We start from the raw sequence: 25,010 nt of genomic DNA, 5'->3' as shown, positions 1-25,010 counted from the left end.
CTGAGGAGGCTGTCGTGATGTGTAGGTTGCCTTGGTATGCATGATGCCAAGGTAAGTCTGATCCTGACAGCCTCAAACCAGATTTCACCAAGTTTAACTTGTAGCATGTGAATTGATTTGAAGGTATGGCTCATAGTTTTGAAGTCAGAGTTCAAGTCTTTCCCCCCACTAGCTCAAATGAAAGTCCTCAGTGTAAGGTTGAGTGCAACAATCCTTGTGTGTTCTACGAGGGAAATGTTATATACTGAAGTTCTCACCCTGGGCCAGCAGGGGGATACTGTAGATAGTTTCCACTCAGGTCCACATATGCAAATAAGGAATTGAAAGTGACGTTCAATGATTGGATAGTTACAGAAAGTTGTTACTGTTGCACTGTAGTGGAGCTCTGTATAAGCAGACTGGCTGAACCCTTCAGTTTAGTTCTGTTTTGGCCTGTCAATACTGTCAATAAACAAGAGCTGTTTGAAGAATCGCTGTATCGTCTGATATGTTCACCCGCAACTTAACAGGAAATATATTGGAAACATAAATAGATAGAATCTGATCTAAATGCTGCATCACTAAAATACACTCTGCTGAGCAGGCCCTTAGTCTGCAAACTGCAAATGATTATAGCATTTGTGCCTTGCTCCTTCCTGCTTATGGAGCAAAAATTGCATACCTGCAAAGAAAGCGAAAGAAGATAATATTTCACATAATTCCTTTCACCTCATAATCTGCATCTGATTATGGAGGAAGGTACTTCTGAGGCAAGATGCAGAACTGACAGTCAGAACCTCAGATTAGAACTGGACTTCAGAAGGTTTGAAATATATTCATAGTTAAGCCGGAATGAACACTTTTGTGAACCATCTATTTTCTCCTTACTGATTGGATCTGTTTTTTGTCTAGTTTCTGCACATATTTTGGGACTGAGACAGCTCTGCATGGTGTTGTGGACAGGGGAAGTGCATCTCAGTGGCCTTTAACACAACAGTAATGGCATCCTTCTGAAGTGCCTTTCTGTTACATCCAGTCATGATCTGTGCCTGTGGTGGAATCTTCCCACAATTGTTTGCTATGAGCAAAGTGCAAACTAGGCCAATAAAAACAAGAAGGCCGTCACATGCTCACCTCCTGTGTGAAATTCTACAGTCCATAACCACAATACATGTTGTTTACACAGAGGAATTAGTTCCAAAAGAAAAATTTTATGCTCACAAATTGGACTGTATAGGTTAATCAGAAAAACCTTTTGATGTTACAAAGAGAACCTATGGAAGCATCAGATGCATAGATAGATAGATAGATAGATAGATGATAGATAGATGATTTAGTTTAGATTAGATTATATATAGTAGGGAAAAATTAATGGAAAATGGAGTGGCATCATAGTGGGAGACCCACAGGAGCAGTAAAATGTTGTGGTTTTTGTATTTTTAAAAAGATGGGGTGTGGGGGCCTGGGAGGTTGGATTCAGTTTGCAGGTTAGCCAACCCTGAACTAGAACCATCTATGAGAACTACAACAAACACAAGTAGGAAAATGCTATATATAGCGGTAGCATGGTGAACCTTTTTCAGTCTGAGTTCCATGTTTCCTGTGGGTTGGACTGGAGGCAAACCGATGTGACCCCTCCCTTTGTAAAGTAGGCCACCTTCCAATCATGTAAAAACCAGAGGTTAACACTCTGCATCCTCCATCCAGAAAAGCCAGCAAGAGGTAGGACCAAAGTTGCAGGACACATTCCAGCCAGGCTAAAACACGCAAGAAAGCACTAAGCAGGTGAAAGTGAGGGCTGTAGCCTGGGGATGGGGGCCTTGTTTGAGGAGATCATTGAGGGCAAGATAGAAATTACTTGAATCTCAGTTCCTTGGCCTGAGATTCCCCAGGCCTGCTGTACTGTGTATACTGTTTTAAGCTGGTTTCCAGATCTGTAGAAGGAAGCATGTTTTCCTTGTTCTGCTGCAGCCCCACCCTTTCAGTTTGAAGCTTAACTTCTCTAATTGCCTCCTACCACCATACGCAGAGGCATGTGGGACAAAGCCATTTATGTGGCCAATCATCTGAGTCCAATTAGCTTGGGATCCTTCTTGTCACAGAGATCAGGAAGTGACTAGTTATACTGCTTGAGACGCTTTCTGGTGACTAGTGGTCTGTCTGAACAGGAAACATATTGCAAGAAGCTTAAGGCATGGGGACTATAAATAGTGCATGTTTTGATAATGGTTTTCTTTCGGGACAACACATTTTACAGCCTATTGGCAAGAACTCTTGCAAAAAAATAGGTCATGACTGGGAAAGAGAGACCAGAATTTCTCTGAGAAGAAAATAGAAGGAAGCTTTCCTTTCAGCTCATTAAGATAGCCATATTAACTTCCAGGAACACAGTAATAAATGCTTGATTTTAAGAGCAATTTATTTTGGCAGCTGATCTCTTCCCCTTCACCCTGAGCTTCTGTTAAAGAATTCCAGGAAGATATTTTTGAAGCCCATCCTTTTTTGGGTTACCCAAGATCCTCTTGAAGTAATATGCAATGTATTATAAATTGGCTCACAGATGCTAATTTTTGTTTGCCATGTACATGGGCAGTATCACTCCTACCAGGACCCTTCAGAATTATAATATTATCTGGTGCCACTTAATTCCATTATATAAGCAAGCATTACTTCCTCCTGCTGACCATTGCTAGGGTGAGACAATTGTACAAAGGAAGACATTTGACAGAAAGAGTTTCAGCACATTCAGAGCAATGAGGAAAGCTGCACTTGTGAAAATCCTCTCTTCTAGAAAATGATTTAAGGTCCATGAGTTCTGACCTTCATTGCTAGTGATCACGCAACCAACTGGTCCAGGTAAGGTACTGGCAACAGGTTGACAGGCATGCCTTGATCTTTGTAGCTTATGAATATTTACCAATGTCTTTTGTTCCCTGCAAGTGGCACAATCTTATGGGGCTGTGAGAATATGGAGACAAAGTTAGCCCTCCACTTACCTACTGCTAAAGCAAGAGTCTCAATAGGGTGACTGTCCTGCAAATGTGGAAAGGCTTCCTTTGAGCCAGGGCTCCATCCTTGAATATTTCAGCACAGTTCTGAAATCTCTCTTAGGTGTAAGAGCTGAGCCACAATATATTAAATGTACCGTTTAATAAAAGATGAGTCTGAGGATATGCTGAGTGTTTCTTCTGCCCCCAAATCTTACCTCTATTGTTCACAGGTAATGTTGAACGAGAAACATTTATAGTCTGCCTTTTGAAATATTGTTGAGTTGATTGATGTGTCTGGCCACAACTTAATTTAAAAAACAATCATCATACAATGAACTAAAAACAACAAAATAAACAACACAGCAGGTAACCAGCAGAAAATAAAATTCTATTTATATTTCTTCAAAAATAACAGGGGGGGGGGACTAGCCTGTGGCAAACATTTGACTCATCTTCTGTATATGTGAATCTGTAATAAAATGTAATCAGAAAACTTTGGATGGGACTGGCAATAGTCCTAAATAAATAAATAAGACGGGATGGGGTTTTTTTGGTAACTCAATCTGTAACCTTGTTTAAGTATGCCCTCCCCCCGCAAAAAAAATAACAGTATTGGAGTAGACAGCATACTCCACCCAAAAAGGTATGCCAAAAATAAAAAATAAAAAATCGTATTTTTCTTCCAAAGCACACAAAGACTTGACACATTTCCATGGTGATATAACATCACTTGCTGAGGACAGCTTGGATGGCCAGATATCCCATATTTGGAAATATCTTTTGTCTTGTTTCCTCACACCACCACTGTACAAAATGCAAGTCACAATTGGAAAGGCACCACAGTTCCCCAGCCCATGTTGTCCCTAATTTAATCTGGCAGCCTGAGACATTAATACACATGGATTTAAAAGAGTGCTTCAAATCTAAATGGGTATTTTTGTAACACTTAGAAAAACAATTTTAGCTTTGAAATTGAAATTGCAGTTCTCAAAACTCACGATTGTTTTTATTCATTGGAGCTTGAAAGGATTACTTCCTTTGTTTGAGGATTATTTGTTGAATGTTGGGGAATTTATCTATATAGATCAGGGGTAGGCAACCTAAGGCCCGGGGGCCGGATGTGGCCCAATCGCCTTCTCAATCAGGCCCACGGACGGTCTGGGAATCAGCGTGTTTTTACATGAGTAGAATGTGTCCTTTAATTTAAAATGCATCTCTGGGTTATTTGTGGGGCATAGGAATTCATTCATATATTTTTTTCAAAATATAGTCTGGCCCACCACATGGTCTGAGGGATGGTGGACAGGCCCACGGCTGAAAAAGGTTGCTGACCCCTGATATAGATAAATCCAGTACCATCCCGTTTGCAATTCAAGCACAAGGGTTAGGCGAGGCTGGCCACTCCATGAGGACTCATGCCAAGCCATAGTCTGTCTCGGTGTTACGTGTAAATCAGGCCATTTTTAAAAGATAAATATCGTTGTAAGATGCCAGGGGTTTCAGGCGCTTACCCAGGGTTCAGTTTCCTACAACTTGAGCCTACAATGGAGAGTCTCACAGCATCAACACACCCAACTCTGGCCTTTGTCCTTCTAACGGCTAGTTGAGAGAGCAGGGGCCCACCCATTTGCCGTCTGACATGGAGCCATTTCCTTTGTTACCTTCACTACTCATACTTTAGGGGAGCACTACCTCACCAAGAAGCTGGCCTAGCTATTTCAGCAATTGAATCCTAGCTGGATCCAGCAATTAGAAAAGGATTTAGGCATACAGCCTAATCCCCCTGCCCCCACTGTGCAAAAAAAAACCCCTCACAACATGCTGATTGTTGTGGCTATCGAATAAACAGAAATGTCCTTTCCAAATGGCTGGGTTTATGCATCTACTTAAACATTATCTGTTTAGGTTCACAATGAAACGTACACGTTGGCTCATGTTATTACTATAAACTGGATGAATTCCAACTCTTTTAGCATCTAGTAGCTCTAGAAATCACGAAGCAGAAGCTCACCCTTGTTTAATAATGGATTAAGTAAGGAAGTTGAAATGAAAAAAAAATTGTAAGATGAAACAACCTTGGTTAGAAATACTGCAAGGGGTTGATTAAAAGTTCTCCCTTGTAATCCTATACATGTCACTCACAAGCAAGTCCCACTGAGTTCACTGTGGGGCTTACTTTTTTGCAGAGATCCTGAGTCCTCCTTCACATGCACACCTCACAACATGATCGGTATGCTCTAGGCTTGTGGGGCATCTGTTTGATATAGCCATGACCACATGTAAAACAATTTCTGCCCTAGTTCTCTACCCATAGGGCACTCAGCACAGCTTCACAGTATAAGAAACACAATACAAATAAAAAAAGTAAGAGAACAAATATCAAACTACCAGAAGCAGCAATCTAAAATACAAACACTGGCAGCAGTTACACTTAAAACATTAAAAGAAGGGGTTTTCTCTCTCTTTCAGGTCTATGGTGACACTCCAGAAAAAAAACACCCTGTATATTGAGGTCATTTGCTTAACAGCTCAAGAGCTCACACATCGGCAGAGTTTATCATAAGGAGTTTTTTTCTCAGAGACACTGTATCCCACTGGAAGGAAGGTGTTGGATCTGATTACCTGGGAAAGGACCACCTAACTGTCCCAGGTATCCCGTTTACTGCTGTGACATGGGATTGGGCCATGCTGAAGTGGCCCCCACCTTGATAAGGCATGAGTGTGGATGAATTTTCATCATTTTGTATTCCTGACACCCCCCCCCCCCAAAAAAAAATCTTTCTGTGACTTACAGGCAGTCTCAGTGATTAATCTAAGATTATTCATGCAGCTCAATCTCAATGATTAATCTAATCTTATTCATGTAGCTGCAAGTTGGGGGGACGTGGCACACTTGATGCAGGCAGCATACCTAACTTACAACTCGGCTGCTATTTATTAGCTGAGGAAGAAAGTCCATGGAAGGAATTCAGCATAGTGCTATGGCAATCGTTCCGTCGGCACAAGCATTTTGGCTTGCTAGATGGGACAGTCTCCCCTCTCTCCTCCCCCTGTGGGGCTGTTCTGGAGGTTCTCCTGACTCTCCCCAGAGCCAATTCAGGGAGAGGGGGAGGAGAGGGGTGAAACCCTGTTATGCTAGCAAGGCGGGACTTTCTCTGAGAGGGACTTGTTGGCCGAATCCAGCCTCATCCCTTGATGGAAGGGGCAAGGAGCCTCAGGCCCAGCCTGTCAGGCCTCTGTATCTGACCCTCAGAACTCTCCTCAGGCCACACCCCTCACTGCCTCAGCTTCCTACCCTGAGTGTTTTTGCCTGGCTGGAATGTGTCCTTTATGTTATTTTCACTAATATATGGATAACATGATTGGAGAACAACACTGCAAAATTCAGCAAAGTGTTTCAGTTTGTATAATTTATTTCATTTTAGGGACGTGTGAATTAAATGCAAACTAATTTCAGTTTCTCTCTCATCCTTAGCAGTCAGCAGCTGTAATCACTTTGAGGCATGTACCTTTGAATGATACAGAATTGGAGACTGAGGAGGATGGATCCACCTGCTTTCCACATAGTGCTGTGCCCTTTTCAGCCCCAAAGAAGGCTAACTGCCCAATCCTAATGGTATTTACTTGGATTGATTTCAATAAGACTCACTTCCAAGTTTTCAAGAACTTTCAAGAACGCTTTAAAGAACTTCAGACTGAAAGCATGGTTTGAGCAATGTTCTGTTTGCAACTGTTTCAGCTATAATATTGTCATAATAGACTAAAATATTACCCTAAGTATGGGATAAGCTACACATGAGGTAAGGAGTTAAGTTCAGGTCATTAAGAGTATGAAGTTTAACAGGTCAGGCTTCGAGCTAAGTTTGAAATAACCCTGAAGGGCACTTTTAATAGATTCCAGGAGTGTAAATAATACAGTGATAATTCAGCCAACTAATATACTAAGTTCCTACTCTAGGGTTTCATCTGGGAATGCAGCAGTTGCCTGACAGCTTAATTTTCAGCTGTTGCAAAAACAAACCCAAACCCAAATTCACTTGTTGCACTTTTGGGTTTTCCACATAGCCCACTGTTATGACCATTCTGGCAAGCTCAGAGTATCTTGGGTTCCCCTTTTGCTGGACAAGTCTTATGGAATGGGATCCTAGTTCATTGGTTACTGAAATCTGAGACAGTAAGCACAAGAATTATAGAGAGATGTGAGGCACTTTGTTGACAAATTTTCAGAGTCTTGCAATGTAGCTTGCCTCTGCGGAGACCAATGTTCAGCTATCTTAGCCTATTAACAGCTACATGATATATGTAACATTGTTTCCGCTGTTCTCACAAAACAATCAGATAATCGTAAGCTCAGCTATTACAAACTCTGTGAAAGATCTAAGGCAGAACATAGGGCAGTTTTAAAAATGTTTATTCTTGCAAGCAACAGCCTGTATTTCAAGTTCTTTTATAGCCCTGACAGGTAAGAAAGAGAAGGATTACTTTAGGATGCTAAACTGATGTTACTTATCATTTCCTCTCAGAGAATATGCAGCCAGGGGGCAACCTGGTCACGTGGAAAGTTTTTACCACTCATCAACAAGTGATATCGATATATTGCCCAGGCCTATAAGTCACCTGCTGTTGGCTGATTTTCTGAGCCCATCTACTTTGAAATTTTATGTGAATTGTTATATTCGCCTTACTTTTGCCAGGCGGGTGAGAAATTCCAGGGCTGCTGCAGCCATTACCCAGGTTTTTCTTTTGAAGGGTATTACTGATTGTGTGTAATACTATATTTGCATGAATTTCAAATATACAGATTGAGCATAAGTAGAAGCACAGATTAATTGGGCCAACAGCTTGGCCTGGCCCACCCATGAGGCAGGGTGAAGCAGTCGCCCCGGGCGGCAAAAGCCCCCAAGGCCACCCTGCCCACCCTATCGCCTGTGCTTCTGGCAAAGAAACAGTAATGGCATTGGTGCCAGTTTCTGGTGAGATCAAGATCTCACCAAAATCTCATGCGATGTCACAGAGTGCAGGGTGTCTTGTTGGAAATCAGCTAATGCCAGTGCTTCTTCTTCACCAGAGGTGGTGGGTGATGCTGCAGCAGCAGGGCGAGAAAGCACTTTCCCATTTTGCCTCAAGTGGTGAAAAGGAGCGCGCTGGCCATGTCAAGAGCCAAGTCCACTGCCCCCACACCAGATCTCCTTGGAGATGTTCAGTGCCTTAAGGTACTTACAGAACCCAGTCTTAGTGCTCACTCTCACCTGTCTTTGATGCAAAATGGCAGTTTCCCCCTTTGTTTCTTTCACAGACACCTAGGTAACAGCACCCCTGGTGGTGGGAGGAGGCATACCCTTTAGCCAAAATGGTTCTCACTTTCCAGAGGAATGTCCAGCTATTTCCTGGTTGATGTGGGAAACTATTAGCTATCACTTCTCTAATAGAGGCTTAACCAGGCCATTAAAGAAGTACTTCAGGTTCTGTAAGCTCTTTCTTGTCTTGCCGCTCCCTCCCCTATTTTGCAGTACAATCTTTGTGGGTAGGTGTTGCAGGAGGCCCTCAAGAGTCTCGTTGAAAGTCATTGTTTTTAGACAGGCTACTTATCTAGCTGGGATAGTTTCACAGTCCAGACTCTGAGTTCTTTTGGAGCTGGGACAGAAGTTTATAGGGAAGTCAGCAGAAACTTCCCATGGACCCAAATCCTTATAAATCAGACTTGTTCAGGAAATTTATTATTTTTGGTTTAAATCTTTATTTCCTTTTCCGTATCTCTTGAAGAAATACCCATCATGTTGTCTATCAGGGCTGAGCTCAAGTTAATAATCTGATATGAAACAGGAGCCTACTGTAACATAAGGGGGTCAGAGTTGAAGGACAGAATTGAAGTCAGAACCCAAAAGCAAATCAGGAGGTAGGATAACAGAGCATATCAGAACCAAAAGCTACAGCAGAGGCAACCAGCAGAGGTAATCTGGCCAGTGTGGACAATGGGAGGGATGGTGGGAGTTGCACTCCAACATCTGGAGAGTAGCACATTGGCTATCCCTAGCTATAGGGACACACGCAAACTTGGGAAGACCATGTCCATCAGCCAAAGTGTAACAGCAACTGGAAGGCCTCGATAGCAAGATTGGGTGGGTAGAGGAACAGTACATAGATTCAAATGCTACCAGTAAACTGGGACAACAAGCTTCTGAAATGTGCTGTTTACTTACATTGCCTTGATTTACTCTTTCCTAACTCCTCTGCTGAGTCCTGACTGCCATCAATCTGGTGTTCCACTGAAACTGCCCTTACTAAATTGTTTATTGATCTCACTTCATTCTCATCCACCTTTCTGGTACCTTTCTTACAGTTACCCTCTCCTCCTTGATCCCATCTATCCCTTAGGCTTCTAGGGCTCTTATCTCAACACACTGTCTTGTTATATAGCAGCTTAGTCATTCAAATACAGGAAACCACACATCCCAACCTCCCCAGACTTCTCCCTCCCAGTTGGTTCAGTTCAAAGTTCTTCTCTGGACCCTGTGCAATTCTCACTGTATATACTGTCATGGGTACTGTCATTTCACTTTTCCCTGTATAAGATTTATAAACTGTGCCACCTTCTCTCCAGTTCCTTGGCTAAAGCAACAGTACAGTTCTGGATGCCTTGGTTTCTGCGACATTCTTCTGCCTCCCCTCCCCTCAAGCCTCTCACCTCTGTCTGAAACTCTGCTGTTATAATAATTCATCTATTAATACCACTTCTCAAATGGCCACATCCCTCTTTTCTGTCCAGCTTATTTGCCCTGTCCAGTTTTGAAGGGTTCAGTGGCCTTGCCCCACATTATCTCTCTGCTATTATTTCTCATCATGCTCCTACCTTGGACCTTTGTGCCTCCAGCTCTCCTTCTTGCAACCATACCTAAGTCTCCTGTCCCCTTCACCATTCTTCCTTGCTGCCATACCAAAACCAACTTTCTTCTTTCCACTCCTTCCTCAGAATGCAACATTTAAAATCAACAGCACACTAAGAGTGATACAAACTAATAAAGTTATATTGGTTTGATTTTCTAGTTTGCAGGGAACTTATGTGCCTCTATGGCTGTGACTATCTTGTTTTGGATTCAACTTTGTAATATTTCAGAATAAAATGAATATAAGAGCCAGTGATTTGTTAAATAAAACTTGTCTTGCAAAAGTGACCTTGATTCCTGTGCTCACAATTGGTTATTTCTGTCTGGAAGTGATATTGAATACGAATGCTTCTAATCTATTTCTAGGAAGAGATAATATGAAACATTCCACAAATAACTGGATAATTTTATCACCTGTTTCTCAGCACTGTCCACAATGAAAGCAAGATATGGATGATCACAGTAAACAACTTTGTTTCAGAGACTAGTTAACATTACTAAGCGGAAACAATGTCCTTAAATTTCATGTCACTTGCAAAAGCAAGAACTCCAAATCAAGAACATAGAGATTGGAGATGTCATTGTAACTAGTGCAGGGTACACCTAATAAATACATTTCACTGAAACACGAGAACAGCACTAATTCTGAACAAAGGTTTGTTGTGACCCTTGTTTTCTCAGTATGATTATATAAGTTGGATTGATTTCTGCCACAAAGTTTTTTGGGCCATTCAAGCAATGCTATTTCAAATTTGAATAGATTACCCCCCCCCCCACTTTCATTTCAACTCTACTATCCATGTCCCAGCAAAGCTAATGTTAGTGGAAGTTAGTTATGATGGATTACACTTATGATTATTTGCCATGTGGCAAGCAAGCTAGCTTCACCTTAATGTTTTTCAAGCTGCAATTGTAAATACACATATATTTAAATGAATTTATATATGAGCGATAGACCTTCTACTCCCTAAATACCCCTTTAGACTTTGATGGAACATCTGTGGAATTAGACTTGCACCATAATTGTGTACATGCCTCCTTAGAATTCCCAGAGAGTTCCTGTTTGGGCTTATTTCCTGAGTTACTTCTGGCAAAAGCCTATCTTCCAGAAGGTCTATTTAATAATGGCATACAGTGGGACATGTATATCATCTTTGATCCAAACCTAAAGTGCTAGTGCCCAGATATGGTTACAGATAAATGATTCCCATTTAAGGCTATGGTCTTATGCACACCTCCTTGGGAACAAAGCCATTGCATTCAGTGAGGTTTCCTCCAGAATAAAAATGCATCGAGTTAGGCTGCACAATTGCAGCTCCTAACCACATTTATTAGAGAGCAGGGCTCTATGCACTACTTACATTTAAAGCACACCACTTCCCCACAAGAATCCTGGGCACCGTGGTTTACCCCTCAAAGGGTACACTACAATTCTCAGCATCCTTAACAAAGTCATATGCTTTCAATATGCTCTTAAATGCATGGTGTGGATGCAGCTGAGCCAGTTTATACATTTAGCAGAATCAAGTAACAAAGCTTTTCCAGGACTATACCACTTCAGGCTACAGGTGGGAGATTATGTCTAAAACATAAGAGCAAACTACTAGGGGCCGTGGGGGTTTCGGCCCTCACAATAAAATATTTGAAGGGGCCAGGCCTCCACAAAGTTGATAGGCCTTCCCATTCAGATAGTGTGTGCACACTGTGTCATGTGATCAATTATACAGGGTGGGGCTTACCTGCCCCCCCCCCCCACAATATTTTATTCAAGATGGCATGCCTGGTCTGAACCTTGAGGTGGGCATGTATAGAAAACTAGCTTGTCAGGAGTTCGGCCCAATATGTTGATTTATGGAGAAGCTGAAAAATTAAATCACTGGTTTGTAGTGATTTACAATCCAGTGATTTACAGTCTGAAGTGCTACAATCCATGAAAACATTTTCTGGATGCATAAAGCATAGCTGTCAACTATTCCCTTTTCTTGCGAGGAATCCTATTCGGAATAAGGGAATTTCCCTTAAAAAACGGGAAACGTTGACAGCTATGGTATAAAGAGGCCCCAATACACTCAATGCCTAAGTGAGGGACCACATAGTTCAGTGACACAGCACATACAGTATCTTGCATGCGGAACGACTCAAGTCCAATCCATGGCATCTCCAGGTTCTCCTGGGAAAGATCCCTGCATGAAACCGGGAACACAAGTCAGCTACATCCCTGGTTCCCAAAGTGGGCAGGAGCGCCCCCTGGAGGGCGGTAAGAGGCAAGGAGGCAGCAGGGTGGGTGTAAATGAATACTACCAGACTTTGAAAAGCTGGTATCGCTGGATCAATTTCATCAGTTGGATTTTGACTACGTGCGCAATCAATGAAGACTTAGTGGGTCGTGCAAACCGCTGTTCTAAATAATGCTTTGGATCGAGTGCAGCAGAGTAAGGGGGGCACTGGGGATGAGTTCATGGAACCGAGAGGGCGGCTCTGGCCCGAAAAAGTTACATGGGCCAGATGGACCAGTGGCCGAACTCGGTGTAAGGGAGCCTCTTCTTCTATTTTCTGCCTTTCACAGGCTTAGGGTTGCGCTCTTCCACCAGTCCAAACCCTCCTTCCGGCGAAGCCCTTCTCTCAAGCCCTCCTCGAGAGAGAGAGCAAGCAATAAAAAAGGAAGCCGCCTCAGCTCTCCCTGCTTTGCTCCCACGTGCGAGCTCGCGCTGACAGGACTCCCTCAGGCCGCCTTCGGATTGGCCGAGGGAGAGCTCGCTCGCTCGCCCGGAGCCACGCCCAGCCCCAGCGCTCTGGGCTCTGGCGAGCGAGACAGTCCCGGCAGCCAGTGCCGCGCGTATCGCCTCGCGCAAAGTCGCGCGCGCGCGCAGGGAGCGCAAGGCATGTGCGTGGCTCCCAGAGGAGCCCCCCGGGAAAGAAGCCGGAGCGCCGCCGGCTTCTCCTGCCTCTGAGGGAACATGTTGAGCGGGGGCTCTCGGTAAGTCACCGGAGGGCGCGCGCGTTTGGCGCTTAGGTTCTTGCGTAAGGAGGTCCGGGCAAGCTTCCCGACCGGAGGCGTCCCGGTTCCCGCGGCTGCGCCCTGCCCAGAGCCGCCGGCTCAGCCCTGGCTTCTCTGGGCAATTCTATCTCGCCTGCCCTTGGCCGCGGCGGAGCAGGTGGCGTTTGGTTCAGGACTCAGGCGCCCGGGAGCAGCGCTAAATAATTCACCCGGAGTGCGGATCTGATCTCAACGCCGTTGCCTCGAGGAACCCCGGGAAGCCTCCGGCTGGGGAGAAAGGGATCGGGGCGGTACAGTACTTGTTTCTTTAAAAAGAAAGGGCGGGAGAGGGGGGAGACAGAGAACCGCTCGTCAAACAGATAAAAATGTGGCGCGCTGAAAGAAAGGAAGAAACAGGACGTGGTACAGGCAACCCCAAAGCCACATCCCTGGCAGAGGCGGAAATAAACGAAAATCCTGCTTGTGTGGGTGTTCGTTCTTTCTCGCTGTGTTACTCAGATGTGAACTATTTTGCACTCCGGCACCTTTTAGGGTCTCTTTCAATTCAGCTCTTGGGGCTTAAGAACAGGTGGCTTTCGAGACACACGCTCTGCTATAGCCTGCGTTGCTTGGACTTGCTTTTAAAACTAGGGGGAGATCCCGAGCTTTTTCTATATATATTAAAAAGATAAGTTTTTATAAGTTGATCAGAGCATTTACTTGTAGAGGTTTTTCTTCCTTTCAGTTACTGATGAGGCTGGTTAGAGTATAAAGAGAGCAGGCAGTGTCGCAAAACCGATGGTTCCTCATATTTGTATTAGAGGTTTGGGTGGGTTGGGAGAGCCTGTGTACATTGTTTTCTCAGAAGTAAACCTTAGAGCTCAGTAGTACTTACTTCCAGGTAACTGGGTGTAGCATTGCAACCCACCAGATCTGTTTTGGCATAAGTTTTGGAAGACTGCAGGCCACTGTGTCAGGTGGTGGAAGTGTTTTTGATTGGCAGGGTGTGTGTTTATGTGAATCATATACATGGAGGAAAAAATGCTAAACTTGGGGGTCATGTGGCAATTAAGTTGTGTTATGCAAGTCCCAAATCCTTATGTGACCGAAGACGTCCTGAAGTGTTAGTGGCACATTTCTTAGTGTCCTAAAAGTGACAGGTCATCCGAAGAGAGGTTTTAGAACCTAAAGGGAAAAATGAGGTGCGGTAGATGAGGAATGTAGATAGAAGCCGGCTGGGTGTGGACGGGAAGTTGGAGATTGTTTACAGACAGTTGCAAGCATGCTGTTCCCTGTTATGGGTGAAGAAGGAGAGCTTTAATAGTATACTAAGCCACAGAAGTGGGACATCCCTATAATAAAAATGTAAGCAAAACATGGCAAGGAGAATGGGCAGTGTAACTCTTCTGTTGCTCCAAGGAGAATGGCTTGTGTTAATACATGCTGCAAAGTCCATATAATCACCATCAATTAATAATACATTGAAGATGGAATAGTGGCTTGCAAGCTTCGAGAAACTGAACTTTAAAGGAATGTGATCAGCATTTCTGATGGCACTTGTTGATGCATTTGTGTGCTAGTCTTCCTATCAGCATGCTACTTGACCATGTGTGTGCCCTGCATAGTGTGAAATTGTGTGTCTATTTAAGGAGGTGTGTGCATATGCAGTTGGGGGCGGGGAGCGCGTGTAGATTGATTCTTCAAGTCCATCTGAGTTCCTCTTGGATTTGTCTTCACTGCACTACGAGTGTGGGGATTTGTGGATGGCTTTCTGCCCCTTTAAGAGGTGTACATACTCCAGCCACATATTGTTTTGTTTTTTCACCTGTCTTCTGGTCTGTCGCATTCACATTTTACCCACAATTCGTTTGTTTCTCAATTAATCTGTACTTTAAAAAACCCCTCTTAAAGTAGTATTTTAAAATGTGTATTTAAATTCGCATTTTCCTTATCGTTAAGTTGCCAATAAACCACCACAATGTTCCTGTAAGTACAAAAGTTGGTGGATAGTTAAGTTCTGGTCTGCACCTTCATCTATGCAGTGTGGATCAGGTAATTTCTTACAGGAGCTCATACAGGTTGAGTTGCTTAAGAATTTGCACTTTGGACTCTACTCCTGTTCTCCTGACTTCAGAGTTTGTGTAGATATCTCCATTGCAAATATACCTTTGAATGAGTCTTTTGGTGGATAGTGGAAGGCTGAGCAGAAATCGTGTTAAAAACTACTTTTTACTTTTTGAAATATGGCAACCCTTGATTGTTCTAGTGCTGCATCATTTAAAAAATATTGTTAGTATTTTGTGTCATGTTAATACTATCAGACTATACCTACCAATATTATTCATTCCATATACTGTGAAAAAAGCACAGATTAAGATCCTTAACAAAATCTGCAGCAGGTGGTATTTCCTTTATGCCTGCCAGTTACTTAAATAAGATCTGCTGACAGCCTTTTTTCCCTACTGAATAAGGTTAACAACAGCTGCTTGAGTAGGTGACTTTTTAAATAGGCAAACCCACCTCCTTCCATGGCTCCTTGAAAGATTCATAGTAAAGTGCAGATAATTCTAAAGAGAGGCCGTTTTGTTTTGTTTGTTTGTTTGAATGAATAATGATATTTGATGGTATTTTGTACCAATCTTTCCTCTTGGCACTGATGGCAGGAAGGTTTGCTCAATGATCTGCAGCAGTACTTAATCTGTCACAATGCTTGCTCAACATCAGGCTTGTAAATATTTTGCAAGAATGTGATGCTATCACTGACTTGTGAAATTCAGTGCGAATGGGTCTCTCTGAATTCATTGGCTCTTCAATTCGTTCTCTCATGTTGGGCTTAATTAGATATGCTACCCCATTGCTATCTACCCTGGCTTTGGAGTGCCAGTGTTTGAAGTGTTCTTTATTATGTTGTTATATGTATTGTGTGTATTTAAACAGAGATTGTTTTGAAAAATGCAAAACAAAGGATCCTGGATATCTCTCCTGAGTGACACAGATACGTTGGAATCTTATCTTTAGATTCCAACTTAAATTTACCATTGGTAACTAACAGTCTGATCCACCACCCAGTTAATTTAGGTTACAATTGTACAAGACTACAATTCCCAGGATTCACTGTGTGTGGGGGGGGGGACTGATAAAATGGTTTTAAGTTCTAACTTTCACCCTGTTTAGGTGCTTTGTACCAGCAGAAACACATGGGCCATGGCTGTCGGTGTGCTCAAGAGCCACATACGGAATACTTGCATTGCATGCTAGTGCAGCAAAGTACGTAAACTATCTTTACAATTGGCATCCAGGCCAATAATCGCAGCCAAGAAGCAATTTGAGAGTGGAATTTGAATGACGTTCTCACCATTAGAGATGGCCACTTCAGGTCAGAGTTAAGAGAGAGTCATGGGAGCAGAAAACGTCTTGTTCCAATTATGAGTACTTGTTGGCTATTTATTCCAGGGTTTTATATATTAAGGAATTGGTGTGGTAAGAAATAACACAGTGGAGGGAAAAGGTGTCTTTCTCTTCTCTCTCCTTGTTTTCTACCAGCTCACTAGGGGCAAGCTTCTTAACCTGTTTGATCTGATTCCTGTTTTTTTATATATGAAAATAAGACTTGCAAGGCTTGCTTGCCTGGGATGCTAAACCCTAATTAACGATGCAAAGTATTGTTCTCTCGATGAGAGAGGCTATGTAAGTGTCCTATTGCCCTTACAGGCTGAGTCACTTGGTAATTGCGCTGGAAAAGTGTCTTGTATGAAGAAACAAATTATAAACAATACTTATTCAAATTTATAAAAGCATAGCTATAGGCATTCATTGCAAAGCCCAGACGTACAGGTCTTCTTTCTTGCATTTGTTTTTGAATAGTAACTTTACTGAAGTAATGTTCCAGCCGTGGGAAATGCTGAGTTAGAAATACTAAGAAATCTTTAACTTATGCAATTGCAGGATGCATATCTCTCACCATGAAAGAAGTACATGAGAAGGCATCAATAAATTGGGGCCTATCTTCCTCCTTGCCTGGAGTATGCATGCTGGATGCACTTCCTGGTACACTTCCTGCCTCCCTGTCCAGCACTTCCTTTTCAATCCAGGGCTGCAACTGGGAATGCACTTGAGTTTGAGGAGGAAAAAGAAGGCTCTTTGGGGCTCCACTGCAGTCTCTCTGTGCGCATGTAGCTGGGATCATAACAAGAAACATAGGGTCTACAGTGGATAGCATCCAACTCAATCATACTCTGCGCAGATCCGCTGAAATCAACATATCGAAGTGCACCGATTTCAGTGGGTCGACTCAGATGGGATTAGTGTTGAAATGTCAACATAGTTTCAGTTACTATTTAGAGAACATACCATACTTTTCCGTGTATAACACGCCCCCTTGTATAAGATGCCCCCTATTTTGGGGGACTCCAATTTTAGAAAATGGCCCAAAGTTGTGTTTGAGCTTCTTTTTTTTTGCACCGCTCGCTAACGATCACTCGTGTCTGCTACAAGCGTCTACTCAAGCGCCAACAGTGGAAGTACATAGCAACCACAATTGCCGCTGCCACAGCCAATCCTCAGCAGCCCTTGCCGCAGCCACCAATCACATTACAATCGCCAATGACAATCTGCAGCTCTCAGCTGCAACCAATCACCAGTCACCCCTACCCACAACCCATATATAAGATGCCCCCAGTTTTTAATCCTTTTTTAGTAAAAAACCCCTCTTGTCTTTTACACAGAAAACTATGGTACATTAGCAAAACTTAATTCACTGATAATTGTGGAAATTTTTAGTATCTGGATTCTCACAGAAGCTATGAAACAAATACAAGAAAGCTGTGATGGAGATGGATTGTGCTGTTGCTTGTTTCTGTATGCTGTATGCCTGTCATTGCAAGCCTCATGTTGTTAAAGAGTTATAACAAACAAACTTTTGAGGAAAAATAAAAAAAATCCTTCCAGTAGCACCTTTAAGACCAACTAAGTTAGTTCTTGGTATGAGCTTTCGTGTGCAAGCACACGTCTTCAGATACACTGAAACAGAAGTTGCCAGATCCTTCTATATAGTGAGAAGGTGGGGAGGGGTATTACTCAGAAGGGTGGTGGGAATGGGAGATTGGCAGATCATAAGCTCTCAGGGCAGTTCACAGAATAAAATGCAGGATAAAAACAAGTAAATAATGAAAAACAAAACAAGGCTTGAGGAAATGGTTCGTTCTCAGGTGTGTGCAGAGCTGCCTCTGAACATGGCGAGTCTATAGATCAGGGGTCAGCAAACTTTTTCAGCAGGGGGCCGGTCCACTGTCCCTCAGACCTTGTGGGGGGCCGGACTATATTTTTTTGGGGGAAATGAACAAATTCCTATGCCCCACAAATAACGCAGAGATGCATTTTAAATAAAAGCACACATTCTACTCATGTAAAAACAACAGGCAGGCCCCACAAATAACCCAGAGATGCATTTTAAATAAAAGGACACATTCGACTCATGTCAAAACACGCCGATTCCCAGACCACCCGTGGGCTGGATTTAGAAGGCGATTGGGCCGGATCTGGTCCCTGGGCCTTAGTTTGCCTACCCATGCTATAGATTGTCATGGAATAATAGCCATTGGAATCCCCTTCTCTTCCTTCTCATTGGACTTCTCTAACCTCCTTCAAAACCTTCTAAAACTGTGGCAGTCAGCACGTTACCTCTGCCCCGAATCTCCTCCAGTTTCGTTGGATGCGCCCAAGTATTGATGAGAGATTTTTCTCCATTTCCTTTCTCTACAACGTACGTTATTTTGCTGGTCAATCTCCCATTCCCACCACCCTTCTGAGTAATACCCCTCCCCACCTTCTCACTATATAGAAGGATCTGGCAACTTCTGTTTCAGTGTATCTGAAGAAGTGTGCTTGCACACGAAAGCTCATACCAAGAACTAACTTAGTTGGTCTTAAAGGTGCTACTGGAAGGATTTTTTTTATTTTGACTATGGCAGACCAACACGGCTACCTATCTGTAACTGAAACTTTTGAGGAGACATATTTGATAAACAATGCAGAAATACTGTTTTCTTTAAACAAAGCACATGTTCTTTAAATTATCATTTACAGGTAAAGCACCATCCACGCATGTATCTAAAGTCAGCTTTAACTGATAGCGGTTTTTGAAAATGAATATGCTTTTTTGTGAATAAAATTTATGACAAAGAAAACATGTGCCGTTCTTGCTGCTGGTGGTGCAGAAACCACCTTTAGGCAGCAACCCTATAGAACATGGGGTTTGTGCCAGGGTGGCAGTTTGTGCCAGAGACCAAAGCGGGCAGGGCAGAGCAACAGATATAGCTTCTGCTTTTGTGCAGCAGGTTGCACTTTAGCCATGTAAACACCAGTGGCTTCTACTTATACCTCTGCACACACCCCTCTCCATCTGGAGAAGCACAAGAAGGCATTGTCGGCGTTCAAGGACTCATTCAAGCCTTAAGGCTAAGGCTCTGAAGAGTGGTCTGGAGCAGGTGCTGGTGTGGTCTAGGGAAAGGGGGAGCGATCGGGAAGGCCACATTCTGGCCCCACACCTGAGGTTCCCCGCTTCCTATATATAACCAGTTAAGTTTCATGGAATGCAATGGAAGCAGGTGGGACGTTCTCCTGCAAGTACTGATTCAGGCCACAATCAGATAGTTGTGTGTTCTGGCAAATAGGACTACACCTCTCACCCCTCCCACACCATTTCTAGTGTAATCTTATCAAAGCGAAGTTTCCTGTAAGAAACAAATGAGAGAGCTAAAGCCAGATACATGGGGCATGGCCTTTTCAACTATTGGAGTAAATCTGTTTATAATAAAATTGTTCTCTTAATCTACAACCACTTTATCTAATGGAGTAAAGCTGAAAGCTTCATTTAAGCAGCCTGCTTGCTTGATCTTCTGCCCCCTGGTTCCTTATCTCCCCACTCGACTTCGGTGTTGCCATTCTTAAGCAGAGAGAATGGTGTTGCATTGGAATGGGATCCCTGACTCTGGCTATAGGCATGGGGACATGAATAACATAACAAGTTTTACTGCCATAGTGTCCTTCAGATGCACATTAGGACTTCGGTTTGGTAGTCTTTTTATCCATCCTTTCTATTTGTGAGAACTGAAATTGGCGCATCACCACCCTGAAGAAAGGTGGCAACATTCGGGGCTTTTTAGGGTAAAGTAAGGTGTGTGTGTGTGTGTGTGTGTGTGTGTGTGTGTAGGATTGTTCATGTTTGGAGAAAGTGGATAGGGAGAATAGATTGTTGGATGCTGAATGTTGGAAGATTCAGAACAGGCAAAATAAACCACTACTTCATACAGAAGCAGATAATTTTAGGGGAGGTAGCAGCAGCAGCGCTCACCTGACACCCTGGTTGCCAGGAAGGGGGGGGGGCGGAGTCAGCAGTGAGATAGTGGAGTGCTGGATTTATTCTGCTGGTGCACTTGTGTGCTGTACCAGTCATGCTGCTATCTCACCCTTCTTCCTCTACCACCCAGTAAGTAGCAGCAACATGACCAAGCAGAGCTCAAGTGATAGCCCTCCCTCCCACAACCAGGGCTCCCCCCCACCAGAACCATATGATTCTGAGTACCATCTGCTGGGATTTCAAGTGGTGAGAGCTCTATGGCACTCGGGTTCTGCTTGTGGGCTTTCCATAGGCATTTGATTGACCACTGTAAGAACGAGATTTTGGACTAGGTGGGCCTTTGGGTCTGAACCAGCAGGGCTTGCCTTACCTTATTTTCTGATCATGCTACATTCTTTCAATAATGGTATGTTCACAAAGAGCACTGTTAAAATGTACCGGTTAGGGCTAGACAAAACCTACTTCTGCCGACTGAGGCAGAATGCTGATACAAATATCAATGACAAGACAAGGTCACTTGATGTTGTTCCTTTCCGTTGTGTGCAGGATTAGCAGTAGAATATGCCATATTTATCAGCATGGTTGTTAACAGCAGTTTCTGGTTCATGCTCAAGGGACTGCATTGCACCAATCCAGTCTTGAATAATAAATCTCTGTGTAGGGGGAAATGCAAAAAAAGTCTTTATCATGTCAGTTTTGTCATATTTTTCACAAATAATGGTGAACATGGGTTCACTTAACACTTCTGTGTCGTTGTTGTTTTATCTGTGTAGGAACTGCCTTGAGTGAAGCAGCTCAGGCCAGCCCTGATGCTAGTTTTTGTACATACCTGTGGATATGCTCCTTTCTCTTAAATGAGTTTCTTCACAAATAATGCTAATTTTGTGCAGCTTCAGGAACATATATGACTAAGTTACAGAGTACTAAAGAACATGAAGGAAACTTTATAGTTGGCCTGAGAAATAGCTGAATTATGGGACTGAAGTCAACTTGGAAACGAGAGGTTGAAATAGCCTGATTCTGCAGAGATATAAGTGTGTGTGTGTGTGTGTGTGTGTGTGAAACAAGCAAATTCTTTGGTTTTGTTAATTGAAGATAAACCCTTCTCAGACTTCTTAAACCTGCAGATTATTGCTTGGCTGTGCTGGGATAACACTTAAAGGAGCTTTTCTAGTTGTCTTTCAACATTCATCTAGCACACTTTCAGTATGTTTGTCTATCTGATCATATTGAAACATCATGAACCCATTTTGAAATTTAAAGTTGGTACATAACTGTCAACTGATAATTTAAGTCTTCATTTTCTTAACTGATTAACGCATATAATAAGGCATTTGTGGGTTATTGCATGCATTGTATGCTTTGAAAACTTAACAACTTGTACACATACAGTTTTGTGTCATTCTAAATCCTTTTAGCAAGCAACACAGCCTTTTGAAATAAGACCTTGTAATTGTTAGTTTGGAATAGTATTGTAGGTGTGTAAAGCTTTTCTTTGTGGGGCAAAAGTAACTTGCAGAAAATGTAGCTGGAGGTAAAGGGTTAAACCAGCATCATTCATAGATCCAGTATTCTGCCATCATTGTAGTTTAGTGCTTACTAGCAAAGAAGTGAAAAGCATTCTCTTAAGCCTTTGAAGATGTCCAGGTAGAGTGGTTAAAAATCTTCATTTACATATAACTAGCAGGAAGATCTCGATAATCCTGATTAATGACTGGTTGAGTCCATCTGTTAAAGAGAGTTATACCCTCCCTTCCCAATGCCATGATCTCAGGCTGCACACAAAGAGGATAGGACAACAGATGTGTTAGGAAGAATAGAGATAAAAAGTTGCAGAATGTGCATAAAATATAACAGTGCCTATTGATTAAATAGTTTTGATTGGCTGCTGAAGCTCCCTCATTCAGCTTTACCCTACAATACCCTCCTCACAGTGGTGGGCCATCAGCGACTCTTCCATGGATTTGTTAACCCAACTGCTACTTGCAAGTACTTTCTGCTGAAGTTCATTACAGAGGAATAAAGCTGGGACTCCACAGGTGTGTCTGTGAGAGTCATTTAGGGACAAAGTACAGTGAGGACTGGGACCAGCTTTAAAAAGGGAACATTGCTTTGTTTTCTCTGGCCAATAAGAGCTGTATGCAGGGGAACAAGCACATAAGCCAGTACAGTGGCTGATATCAGGTATGAGTATAATTAGGTCTCTAAGCTAGGTTTGCCGCTGAACTTTTGAAACAACATCCAAGCTGAAATTGGAGGGAGGGAACAAGTCTACCTACAGATTTGCTGGCATCTTGAAGTTGATTTTTTAACATTAAGATACAAAACTCTCTTCAACCCAACCATCAACTATCTGAAGGACTCTCTCTCTCTCTCTCTCTCTCTCTCTCTCTCTCTCTCTCTCTCAAAAATCCTCTTATTCTTCCCAAGAGTAATCTTAATATTTGTTGTTTAGTTGTGTCCGACTCTTTGTGACCCCATGGACCAGAGCACGCCAGGCACTTCTGTCTTCCACTGCCTCCCGCAGTTTGGTCAGGCTCATGTTTGTAGCTTCGAGAACATCTTAATATATACACCCTCATTGTCTGCTTTCTTGAATCTAGAGTTGACAATTCCTGTTGTGACTGAGGGGGGGAAGGGACTCCAAAATATTTGACGGCTCATAAAATACCATTCTTAAACTTATAAAAATCTGTCATAAAGCCAAAGAGTTTATTTTTTTACAAGTCAAGTGGAACGCACTACAGTGGACGCTCGGGTTGTGAACATGATCCATGCGGGAGGCACGTTTGCAACCCACAGCGTTCGCAACCCGCAGTGCCGTGTCTGCGCACGCGTATGTTGTGATTCAGCACTTCTGCGCATGTGCAAAGCGCGAGCGCCAAAACCCAGAGGTAACCTGTTCCGGTATTTATGGGTTCGGCGCTGTGCGCAACCTGAAAACACGCAACCTGAAGCATTTGACTATATTTCCAGTGCAATCCTATGCATGTCCACTCAGGATAAATCCCATTGACCTCAATGGTGCCTGCTACCAAGTAAGTAGGAGCCTGAGCTGAATAAACGCTGCACTTGAGCTGAATAAATGCCAGAAATATACTGTTGCTTGCCACCCCTATCTCTGAGCAGTGCAAGATTCCAGGGGTTCCAGGAGTTTACCCAGGGTTTGTGTTTCCTTTTGGAATGAGGCACAGCAGAAACATTAACACCCCAAAAGTGTCTTGCCTTTCCCATAGCTACAGCCTTGGATTCAGATAGAAATCAACCATTGCTCCGAGGCCTCCTCAGCCTGCAGCTTTTCTCCCAGCTTCTGGCTCACATAACTCAACTCACATAGCTCAGGCTTTCCCCCCTCTATCCTTGAGTTGAAGCTCACCCATTTGTCATCTGACACAAAGCCCCCTTTCCTTTGTTCTCTTAATGGCCCATCACCCCTGGTGATTACCTCAGCAGGAAGCTAACCTGGCTTGTATTTCAACACTTGCTGGACCCAGGAGTTCAGGAAGCTAGCCTGGCTTGATTAGCTTCTTGCACTTGTTAGATCCAGGGATTTGAAAGGTCTGGCACCCACAAAGTCATAACAATGCTAAACATTATTTTTGGAGCGCTTGAGTAAGTGCCTACAGTCTTCCATCCTGTGTAGGATGTTCAGAAACCTGAATGTGCTATTTTCCTGTATCCACCCAGCCTCTGTGTGCTACAGAGGCTTAAGCACCATTCATATTTCATTGGGTGTGCTTTGAAACAGCATTTTAAGTATCTGACTGTCCATCTAAGAGTGTTCTTTATTAATGGGTGGTTCAAAAGGCACTGAAGGTGTGAATCCTCTCTACTGAAAGTGCATACCCAAAGTAAGTGAGGTTCAATTAATGTTAAACTTCTGTAATATTAAGGGTGGGTGCTCTGGAAGAAGGGAGGAGGTTTATTTTGTTATTATCTAGTTTAAAAATTGTATGGGTGGAGCGGCTACACAAGGTCTAGGTTTTAGGATAGATAGAAAGGGGCAGGATAGGAGATGAGTTTGCAGCTCAGCTTTCTTACAGTGGGGCACGTGATGGAGTTGTATGTGTGGAGCGAGAATGAGCTACTTCTTCATACTGTAATTTTGAAATAGAATTGGGCACCTCTTCATCCTATGGACATCGAGTCCAGTGGGACATGGATTTTGTAGCAAGATTTTCCACCCTACTCTTGCCTTTCATGGCTGATTTCTGGAATGCTTAAGACTTCAAGGTATTCATGCTGCAAAATGGATAATGGTTGTAGTAGAAATAAGATGAGAGTGCAAGCGATTTCTATATATGGGGAAAGTGGCTGTTTTCTTAGATCATTGAAGCAGGAAAACCCTTATACAATGTGGGCACAATGTGGGCTTATGTATGTACCATTCCGACCAAGTGAAAGGTACTTGTCAGCATTACTTAAATAATTACCTTAAATAGGTAAACATTCCACACTATGTTTTATTTGTTATGCACAGTTGTTGAGGCCACAAGCATAATTTTAAAAAGATTTCTGTGCCTTGAAGATTTCTTTAACTAGGGTCTATTACATACAGTAATAGGGAAGGGAGTGTATTTGCTTGATTAGTAACTGCAGTAGCCTTAACAGCAAGTTGATGGAGCTGATAAAGTCCCTTCCTAGTGTAAAGGAGAGTGAGCCTGCATAAGAAAGTGTGTTGAGAAATGGTGGTTCCAGGCCTGTGCCAAAACATCTCTGTCTTGTAGAATGAGGCGATCTCTTCGACTCCTAGAATGGGCTTTGAGGATGTTCTGGCAAGGGTAGCCAATAGAAAAACCTGACTGAGCTATTAGAACGTTAGG

General features: G+C 43.0%; 1 protein-coding gene and 2 long non-coding RNA genes across 16 annotated transcripts in view; all 3 read left to right on the top strand.

Moving 5' to 3' along the window:
- Nucleotides 1–2,572: 2,572 nt before the first annotated feature.
- LOC308481456 lies at nt 2,573–9,826 on the top strand. The gene is made up of 3 exons (XR_013988680.1): nt 2,573–2,835; nt 5,439–5,619; nt 6,445–9,826. It is a non-coding gene; the product is annotated as an uncharacterized lncRNA (long non-coding RNA).
- Nucleotides 9,827–12,642: 2,816 nt separating this feature from the next.
- The window catches only part of MICAL2 (microtubule associated monooxygenase, calponin and LIM domain containing 2), a 145,767-nt gene continuing 133,399 nt past the window's right edge, over nt 12,643–25,010 (top strand). For 5 of the 14 annotated variants that reach the window (XR_013988069.1, XR_013988070.1, XM_081011805.1 and 2 more), the window contains exon 1: nt 12,655–12,830. The gene's annotated coding sequence lies outside the window, so the exon portion shown is untranslated. Of the gene's footprint in view, nt 12,831–25,010 lie in introns of all 14 variants that reach the window. The other 9 variants (XM_081011803.1, XM_081011802.1, XM_081011800.1 and 6 more) reach the window with 4 other exon arrangements.
- LOC308459471 lies at nt 13,003–17,251 on the top strand. The gene is made up of 3 exons (XR_013978041.1): nt 13,003–13,141; nt 16,005–16,097; nt 16,776–17,251. It is a non-coding gene; the product is annotated as an uncharacterized lncRNA (long non-coding RNA).

Source organism: Podarcis pityusensis, assembly GCF_964106645.2.
Source record: "Podarcis pityusensis genome assembly, chromosome: 1".
In the NCBI taxonomy this organism is placed as follows: domain Eukaryota; kingdom Metazoa; phylum Chordata; class Lepidosauria; order Squamata; family Lacertidae; genus Podarcis; species Podarcis pityusensis.
Note: the sequence above shows the minus strand (reverse complement) of the source record. Positions and strands in the feature narration are given on the sequence as shown.